At 39.5% G+C, this 9,741-nt stretch overlaps 1 long non-coding RNA gene across 2 annotated transcripts; it reads left to right on the forward strand.

Annotated features, from left to right (window-relative positions):
• The first annotated feature begins 894 nt into the window (after positions 1-894).
• LOC103693764 (uncharacterized) lies at positions 895-3,923 on the forward strand. Of its 2 annotated transcripts, none has more exons than XR_015638422.1 (3): positions 895-1,180; positions 3,183-3,267; positions 3,791-3,923. It is a non-coding gene; the product is annotated as an uncharacterized LOC103693764 (long non-coding RNA). The 2 variants fall into 2 exon arrangements; XR_015638421.1 differs by lacking the exon at positions 895-1,180 and adding an exon at positions 1,597-2,843.
• The last annotated feature ends 5,818 nt before the right edge of the window (positions 3,924-9,741 follow it).

A 9,741-nucleotide genomic window follows, 5' to 3' on the forward strand; every position in this document is an offset into this window, starting at 1 on the left:
TACCATTCCCGTTCTTACATTTCCTTAAACTATCACTCTTCCAAAATCTGCCACACTCTGAGGGGACAAACAGGAAGGGAAGCAGTGCTGCGTAGCAAGCCATAATCCCACCCTGCTTCCAGCCTTGGAAGCAACGTTTGGGAGCCCATTTCTCTACCTATATGTGACTCCTCCCCTCCCCCACCTCAGGTTTCTAAACCTTTTCAAGGAACCACCTTTTGCTCCTTCCAGCAAACAATAGGGTTAGAACAGTCAAATGTTGCAAAAATAAAATACACCGGAAAGAGAACCCCTGAAAAAGCATATTGGCTTTATCTTTTCCTTTCCGATTTTTGGAGAAACTCTTTCCTTCCATGAAGAGGTCAAACCGTGTTTAACACAGCACACAGATCAACTTAAGGAAGATTTCAAATTCTCCACTGAATCTTTAGCATTGAGAGCTTTTGCCCTGTTTGTTGTTTTACGTCTCTGGTTATTTAAGATACTCTCCCTCCATCTCATCTTTCCTAACCTTCATTCAATTTGTATAAGCAAAACTCAAAGTACTGTAACTGATATTAGAAAATTCTCCCCATGTTTTGTGAAGACGCATTGTGCTGAAATCAATAAGACTGTTTAAAATTCAAAGACCTGCAAATCGTTCTGTTTGTCCTTTGATAGGGCCTATGCTGATTAAAATGCTACCAAGAAAGCTTAATTGCTGCCCTAATTAAGAAGTCTTTAATTTCTTTCCTAGGATATCGTTTGAAGCTTAGCTTGTACAGTTCAGGGAAGGTATTTTCTTCCCTCCTTCTGCCCTCTTCTGGCCCCTCCCCTCCCCTCCCCCTCCTTTCCCCATTTGAGGAGCCGGTTAGAATAGGAACTAATAAAAAGAATGGTCTCATCATCTCTTACGCCACAAAAATCGGCACAGGATACAGACTTCATCGTAGTGTGAAATGCAGTTTTGAGATGAGCTGTAAGCTTTGCAGGAGACAGTGAGAAATATAAAGTAGCTGTTGCAGCCAAAGCCCTTCTGATTACCTGAATGACAACAGGCACTCTAGTGGGTGAGGAGAGCATCCTATTTGGTTAAAAGGCTCAGTGGCAAATAGGGACATATAAAAACATGCTGCCACAGCCTGTGGTTTCCAAAAGGAAGAATAAGTGTGTAAAAAGATGGACTTGTAGTTGGGATTTGGTAAGTATCATTTTATTTGAGTATAAAAAGATGGATTCTGTGGGGATTTATTTTTGACCCTTTTGATAACTCAGGGAGGCACAGAACTGTATCACATCTCTCCCGTTCTTATCTATTGGCAGGTTGTATTCACTGATTTCTCAAGTGGGGAAACTGACTAAATGATTTCACAAAGCTTTCTCTGTAATCGATAGTCATTTTTTAGGTTTATTCATGGTGCATTATAATTCTGGTAAATGACTGCAAAGAAGAAGATCGTAAGAAAGATACAATTATTGACAGGTCTAGCATAAGTCAGGTCTTCATTCCTCAGAGTTTCAATATAGCAACTGGTGTGGTGTTTTTCTTTTAAAAAAAATGAAACTTAATTATTTCTAGCAACATAAGAAAGCATAGAGGAACTGTGCAATGTGTGTACGAACATATTCTTCTAATAGCTCACAATGTTCTGAAAGCTTTGAGCATGTTGTTTTTATGATATTTCTAAATGAAACAGCAATTTAGGCATATATGAAAAGAGATACACTAAGGCTTCATTATAATTTTATTCTTTCATTTTTCGCAAACTCCATTAGGAGCATATATGTTAGAAATCACAACTGTATGCTATAGATCTATACTAAATTCTTTATACTGACAGGACAAGGAGAAAACACGCTTAATAGATTCAAAGGCAGATTTACCATTCTAAGCACGACGTCACTCTAATTATGTTTACCCTAATTGAAAGCAAGGGTTTTTTTGGAATCTGAAATTACTTTCAGATTTTTTTTAAATAATGCAAGTGGATCAAATGTTGATCACAAGCATTTCAATCTTTCAAAATGTATTGGAAAATTAAATGAAAAGTGGAGTTTGGTACAAACAATGCCCCAGGGCAAAAAACAACTAACACTAGATTTTCCAGTCCAGCCATAACACAAATCAATTTGAGCACACTTCTATGGCCAGACTGCCAGATTGTTATGACTGCTAATTCACTCAATCAAAGACTGCATTAGCACACCCGGCACAAACAGCCTTAACAATGGAATACGTTTCTCAACAGTCCTACAATACACCACAATGGCTAAGTACAGAAGACCATTTTTACATCTGTGTGTTTACTAATGGACCTGTTTCCTTAATAGAAATTAAAAAAAAAAAAACCAACACACAGACTAAGATAAACTTCAGTCACAGGTTTATTAAAGAGCTATCAGTTTGACAAATCTAGAAAGATATCAGGGTACCAGGAGTTCACTGACTTTGTTAAAGATTTCTCAGGAGAGAGTCCAAAATTGATGTTTGCATTTCAGCAGTAAACCATGGAAGATGGAGAAATAATGCCAAGTAACTCTCTCAAGCCTTTGTGACTCACGGGGCCTCGCCAAACAGTCCAGCAGATAAACCTTAGCTACCTTAAGTACAGACTTCAAACTTTAAAATTCCACACTTTTCCATCCCCATTTTTACCCCTCTGCCTGAATTTTGGTGGCTTTTGTGTGCCTAGGCTCTCTTTCTATTCTAATTCTCTGCCTCTCCTTAAGGAACTTAATGGGACTTTTCTCTGGCTGTGGTATTCTCTAGTGAAAAGCAGAGAGTTTGCAGATGAATTACTCAAAGCACAGAAGGTGGGAAGCTGAATCAGGACCTGCCTAACTTCAAGCACTGTGACTTTATGGTACCAGTTTTGATAATGATGAGGTGGTTAAAATTGTTTTAAATAGCATCCCGTGTTTTTTTTTTTCCTACAGCAGAGAGATGCAGGGACATAAGCTTCTGTGTGAACATAATAATCATCTATTTGCAATTCCAAAATGGTTCAGTGGGAGAACACCATTCCTCCCTCACTCCTCTTAAACCCTTTCTGCTTATTCAGAATAAAGGTCACAAGTGTCAGAAAATACTTCTCTGGGTTTGCGGCACATAATAAGAAATATCCAAACTCAGGTAAGGGAAGATAGCGTAGTGGTGAAAATAGATAACGAAGAAAAAAATTCACTGTGGAATTGTTTTTCAGATTCTAAAACTGCATCCTTCCCAGAGTGGGTAGTCAACTCCTCATGATGAATTAGTTATATGTTCCTATAAGTACCTACTTCCAGGTAAGTGTTGCCCATTCCCTCTGTGGGGTTGTATGAAAGACTGCTCAGACAAATAATCCTTAAAATAGCAAGCAGAGTGAGATCACTGAACAGTTAAAAGGTAGGAGGGAGAAACAGCAACAAGAATATAAATTCAGATTAAATTCCTTCACCTTTCAAATCAGGTCATCCTCTTGAAAATAGTGGTGGGCTGAATGACAGTGAGGGCAGACAGATATATTTTAGTCCTCTTTTTCCACTAGATATTGGGACTTTAATTGCAACTTTTCATATTTGCTTTCTAATTATTAGGCTCTTTTCCCTTTAAATAAACATGGTCTGAATTAGGGCGTGTAAGTAACTTAAGAGATAAGTAGTTAAGAAGAGTATGGAAGGGAAACATTCTATTTGTGAGAGTGCAAATATTTGCTAAATACTGAGACATAAATTACAGCATAATTTGGTCACAATGGAAGAAAGTTACCTGACTATATACGTTTCTCTTGATTAACTGACTTTTTGTTGTTTTGCTTCATTATCTTAGCTTTTATTTTCCTTTCCTGTTCCTTACGAAGTCAAAGAAGGGGTCGTCACCCAACAAATAGCCCATAAGATTGTTTTACTCGATGACAAAACTTTGAAGGACTGCTAGAAAAGAATAAATGTTTATTTATTTATTACTTGTTGGACGGAGACTTTTTTTTTAACTTGAAACGAAAACAATTGCTACCTTCTAGAAGCCTGTTATTGTATGTCAAGTTTCAGCCCAGAGCAAATTTTTACAACAAGTTATAAACCCCTGTAACAGAGGGTTTATTATAATGGAAATGCTGACACAACCTTAACTATAGCGTTGTAAACGGCTATGCTATAATATCCATTAAGCAGAAAGAAAAATAAGCTGGCTGATCAATAATTTATACAAAGAGTACCAACTGCAGACATAATAACTGTAATGTTTGCAAAGCAATCTCTCTGCTCTCCAGGCTTAACAGTGAACACAAACTAGCAACGCTGTTAATTTCCAACTCCTACGGATAAGAATACAAACAAATTACTTAAAATTATATTTTGCTCAACATTTAGCATGCCTCAATGGGATAAAATAAAATTTAATTATGATGCAACTTGTGCAGGATGCAAAGCTGCTTTGTTTTCCTGAACATTTTATTAAGAAGGGACGCCCCTTTGGAACATCAATTATGGGGAAATGGTATGTTTCAATGAGTTTACTTGGGTCAGGGAGGTTCATGTAAGAGGTATTCAGACAGGGAAACGGATCGACACAGCTCAACTTCAAAGAAAGTTAGAGTTTAGAGAGTCGCAAGATGAAATACAACACTGCATGCCTTGATCCAAGTGATCTGTCAGTAAAAACACACCTTGCCATTAGAGTTCATGGGAAAAAAAAGTCATTGGTTTGGAAATGTGTCCATTATTAGCATGCAGAGAATGTGGGAGTGCTTACCTTTCAATGGCATACCTTGTTTTTGTAGGAACACTGTGTGACATTTCTAGCTAATAGACCTGAACCACAAAATTGTGAGCATTGTTTTCATTTCTATAAAATTTCTTGTCAGTATTTCCCCAGATATCGTTGTCTATTTAGCCCTCGCTCCTTAAGTTATCTAAATACAAACATGCTGCTGTGATAACTCCATTTTAATGGCGGCTCTTAAGACAAAAATACCGTAGGCAGGAACTTGAGAAGTCAAACAGGAGAATCGACATTTCCAAATTGTTCAAGGCACATCAGGGGGAGTTGGAACCCTGATCCTGACGCTTACACCCTCCTTCCTCTTTTTCCCTGTTCATCTCATGATGGTGGAGATAAAGGGTTGGGAGGATGTGGAGTCCAGTGGAAGGAAGGGACCAGGCTGTCAAAGCTGTAAAATGGTGTATGACCCTGTGAGCAACTGCACTTGGGAAGGGAACCAGTAATTTATATGAGAAGTGTTTAAGATTGCATGCTCACCCAGTGATCCATGCCTGGCCAGCTTCAGTCATGCTGGGGAATGAAATGAGGGAGAGATCGCTGGGAAAGAGACACCTTCCTTGACTTAAGACCTTCTGAAGGGAAGCACCAAAATGCCTTCTTGTCAAATGAACTGATCATTACCATTTGCACTCCTGAGGGCTCTAGGACTGGGGAGGGGAGAAAGAATTTTCCTTTTGATTTAACAGGGCTGGAAGATACTGGTTTTTAGGGGGAGGTATTTTTGTAGTGAGGTTGGGTCAGCCCTGTGCTTCAGCAAATATTAAAGCTCAAAAGAGAAGGCGAACTTTGAAGCAGTGACGTGGAAAGGGGGTGGGCACAGGGGCTCTCTGCATTCATTTGGTGTAAATGTAGGCATTAATTGCTTTTAAAAAATAACCAGAAAAAAAATGGTAAATCAAGTTTCTACTAACATCTTTGCCAGACTCTGGGAATAGAGCTTTCGAGGGTCAGTTTCTCACCCCTCCAGTTTGCATAAGAGAAATGTGGGACATAGTCAGAGTGAGAGACGGGAATGGACACCTTCTCAAACCCTTTCCTTCAAGGGCAGATCTGAGTATGAAGCTAGCGGCCTCCTCTTTGTCGAACTCATTTTAAGTTTTTAGGTATAGTTCATCCTGGTGTCTAACAATGAACATTTCTCATCTAACTCACACACATCACTTCCTGAATGGTTCAAAACTCACCATATCCCAGAATCTTTGCCGACTTTTTGCGGTTGGTTTTCTCCTTACCTGAGGTCTCAGAACTGAACTCAGGTTTCCTGGGCTTGCAGGCAAGGATCTCTGCCCAAGAGGCCAGACAACTAACCCCATTGTTGTTGCTTCCTTTCTATGCATTTTGATTTATACTTTGTATTCTGGCAAAAAAAAAAAATTGATCATCTTGTGCTTCTCTTCAGGTGGCCTTAGCCAATTTTACTCACTGCTAAAATCTAGTGTGATGCTATGAGCTTGCGCATTGCTCAATGACTGTCACCTGGGTAATTAGAACAGCTTTTCCTATGTGATGTCACCTGTTACCTTCACCACCAAATTATACAAACGGTTCACTCTGCATACAGTGTGTGGTTTCATACTCACCAGATACAGGAGAAATAAATGCCTAGACATGCACACCCGGTTCTTTTGTAACCTAACTTGGGAAAAATTCTTGAAGCGAAAACCTGAAGATACTACCAAGTTAGATATCTGAGATCTGAAAATAAGAGTCCTAGGCCAGTGAGTTCAACTTTCTGGGATCCATCCAGAAAGAGTTCTTTTCTTAGTCATCAGAAAAGATGCTAGCGAGTCCTCAACAAGACTGAAAATGAAAGAGGACGCACTGGATTGTCCCCTGAGACGATGAGTACAGGTAGATTTGTGGGTGCTACTTTACCTTCCACACTTTACCTTGCACACAAAGGGTCTGTGAAAAGGTTTGTAAACTTTCACAAGTTACACTCATCGCACTGTGCACAGCAAATCTGTTGCACAAAGCACACTCAGCTTTGCAAGCTGTGCGTTGGCTGCAGAGGGTGCAAAGAATAAAACCAACCCACGCTGATTATGTTTCTTTCACGCAGTATCTGTTGTACCATTGCTGTAACAGGATAGAGATTTTGCATGAAGAGTATCATGGGACATTATCCAACCAGAGGACTGCAAATACTGTGCTGCTCTTCTCACAATGACAATACCACAAATGGTCCACTGATCCTTACCTTTACCATGAGGGGCAATCTTTGAAACAGTCTACGTAGTACTCTATAGACAACCCCCACTGTATGTACAGCAGATCTATCTTCATACAGACCCCCTAATCTTCTGAAAGAAGGAAGCTTCAAGTAGTGATTTAGGGTGTGTCCCCTTACTGTCACTTGTAGCTAAGGATTGATTTTAACGGAAATTATCACCGATCGTCACCTCCCACCCAACCATCTTCCAGAGAGATTCATTTTGAGGAAGCAGGAGTCAAATTGTTCTCCTTTTTTTTTTTTTATTTCATAGTTAAAGATAAACTGAAAGATCACACTTATTTGGTGGATGTATGTTACATCTCTGCTGCATGTTTCAAACCTTCATGGGTCCCCAGTGTGTGCTTAGAGATAAACACTCACGAGACACAAACAGCATCATGAGGTTAAATGATCACCCCTGACCTCAAAGACCACTTTTGAGGTCTTGAGAAACATTTAGTAAAAATGTGACAGCAAAATCCACAGAGGTTCTTGAAAAATCTGTGACTTCTCTGTCGTTGTTTGGCTAGATTATAGCAACACCTCCATTCCGCACATCTATAAAGTTACCTGTGCTCTGTAGCACTGGGCCTTAAAGGGGCTGTACATGCTTGCCCACTTAGCTTTTCTAGAGTCTTCTCCTCGCCCTAATCTGCTTTTCCTTGGGGAGTTCTCTAGGCTTCTTCTCCAATATTTTATCCTGATTTAAAGGAAGATCCCTTTCTACTTTTCCAGTAGATGATTTAGAGATCACTGGAAGCTATTCCTAACAGAGCAATAGCAAGCCCTCCTGTTGCCCCATTTGAATTGAATTGCTTGGCTTTTTCACTTGGTCTCAGGGAAGTAAGGGGGCACTTGAATGGCCTATGTCTTCAAAGTCTTGAGCTGTGGAATGCATCAAAATGCCAGAAGCCACAGAACACCAGGGAATGTCAACAAGGTGTCAGGGACTCCTGGGGAGGTGGACTGGGACCTACCTAGGTGTTTGTTCTCTCCTGGGAAGCAACCAACTCAGCTGAGCACAAAACGGATCTCTCTTTCTCCCAGAAGCTAACTTAACTGAGAAAACTAATATGAAAAAACTAATGGACACGGTAGTGAAAGTCAGTAGTAAAAAAGAAGCCAATTTTTTTGTTGGTGGTAAGAAATTCTAGACATTCACTTAATACATTTTAAAAGGTAACTAAGATTCGTTCACAGTTCTTATTTGTTGTGTATGGCAAGTACAGAACAAACATATACGCAAATACTTCAATAGCAGCAACAGAAAGCTTGCTTGGTTCCGAGAGCAAAATGTTAATTGAAAATATAGAATTAACAACACATAATTGATATTAGATAAGTAATTGATTGGAAACATAATATGTAGCACGTGTTATACCTAACATGCAAGCAAATAACATTTCATTTGAAAATATAAAGAGAAAAAAAACTAGATCTCTTTTTAAAAATGTCCTAATATCCAAGAAATGCTATCATTAATATTTTGATTTTTATTATCCAAAATAAGTTTCCTTAAAAGAAAAAAATGTTGGCACTCGCTGGATTTTGTAAGAAACTACCCAAACAAGAACAGTTAAGGCCAACATACTAAAAGTTATTTGTGCACATTGGATGTATATGTGTTATGATTAATCATCACATAATGAAAGCGCTTCAGAATCGACACCAAATTAATGCCACATTTGAAGCTCTCTTGATGGATGCATGATTTACTTTGTGCAATGTTTTCTACTCTATGGTCCTCCTGCTTTCTCAGCACGATAATGTCTTATTTCAACAGTTCGATCCTAAAATAAGACGCTAAACTTTCACTTCAGGATTCAAACGACCTCCAGAAGCTTCTTCAACTAGGTACCCAAGCCCGAGTGCTACTTTTCAGATGCCTTTCTTTACGACTCCCTCATTAGTTTATACTGACTGTACTTTTCAGTGTCTAGAAAAACATATTTATTGTTCCTATGGAAATAACTCTGTCCAAAAGCACTTACTAACCAACACAGCACTGCAATGACTGGTTGTGCCAACACTGTATTTTACCATTGGCCTTTGTTTTCCAATACAATGCTTTAAAAATATCCTCTGTTGTATAGAGGGCATTGTTGCAAAAAAAAGAAGAAAAAAAAAGGCAGCTCAAAACTTGTCCTTCCCTTCTCTTTCATTGATCTGTTGCCTCTTAGGCAACATGAACAGCTGTTTGCAGCTCACCCACAAGCGAGCGGAACATAATAATAAGGCCGTGTTAGTGTCCTGTGTCTAGCAGTGATTGGACATAGGGTTGCCAGCTCTTTTTCATTAAAGATAAGGTAACAAAGACACCACAGAGAAAACTGGTTCAGGAAAACAAGCAGATCTGCGGCTGCCTCACAGGCCCTTTCACTGCTCCCCACTGAGATTCTCTTTCACATGGGTTTGCAATAAGGTGAAGGTGCCCTCTGTAGGAGATTCCCAGGAAATGCTGCCGTTTTGCATTTAGGTGACATCAGGCAAGTCTCCCCCCCACTCCCTTTCAGTTTACAAATAAACAAATAATCACAGACTTTGGCCGGAACACAAATTTATACTCCATAAATTGTAGCAGGAAATCAGCACCGGGTGCACAATCAGCTAGGTAGATCCGGTGCCTTTTCGAAGTAGGCAACGTTGAGCACTGAGAAAGCTCTTCCGTACGTTTGTGTTTGCTGTTTCCGGGCTATCACTGTAGAGTGTTATAGGGTGGGTTTTGTAAATTAAGAGGTGTTGTGAGAAACAGAAAGACAGGAGGTCTTGGCATGGCCGAGTG

Source organism: Rattus norvegicus, chromosome 15 (assembly GCF_021556685.1).
Source record: "Rattus norvegicus strain SHRSP/BbbUtx chromosome 15, alternate assembly SHRSP_T2T, whole genome shotgun sequence".
Classification (NCBI taxonomy): Eukaryota; Metazoa; Chordata; class Mammalia; order Rodentia; family Muridae; genus Rattus; species Rattus norvegicus.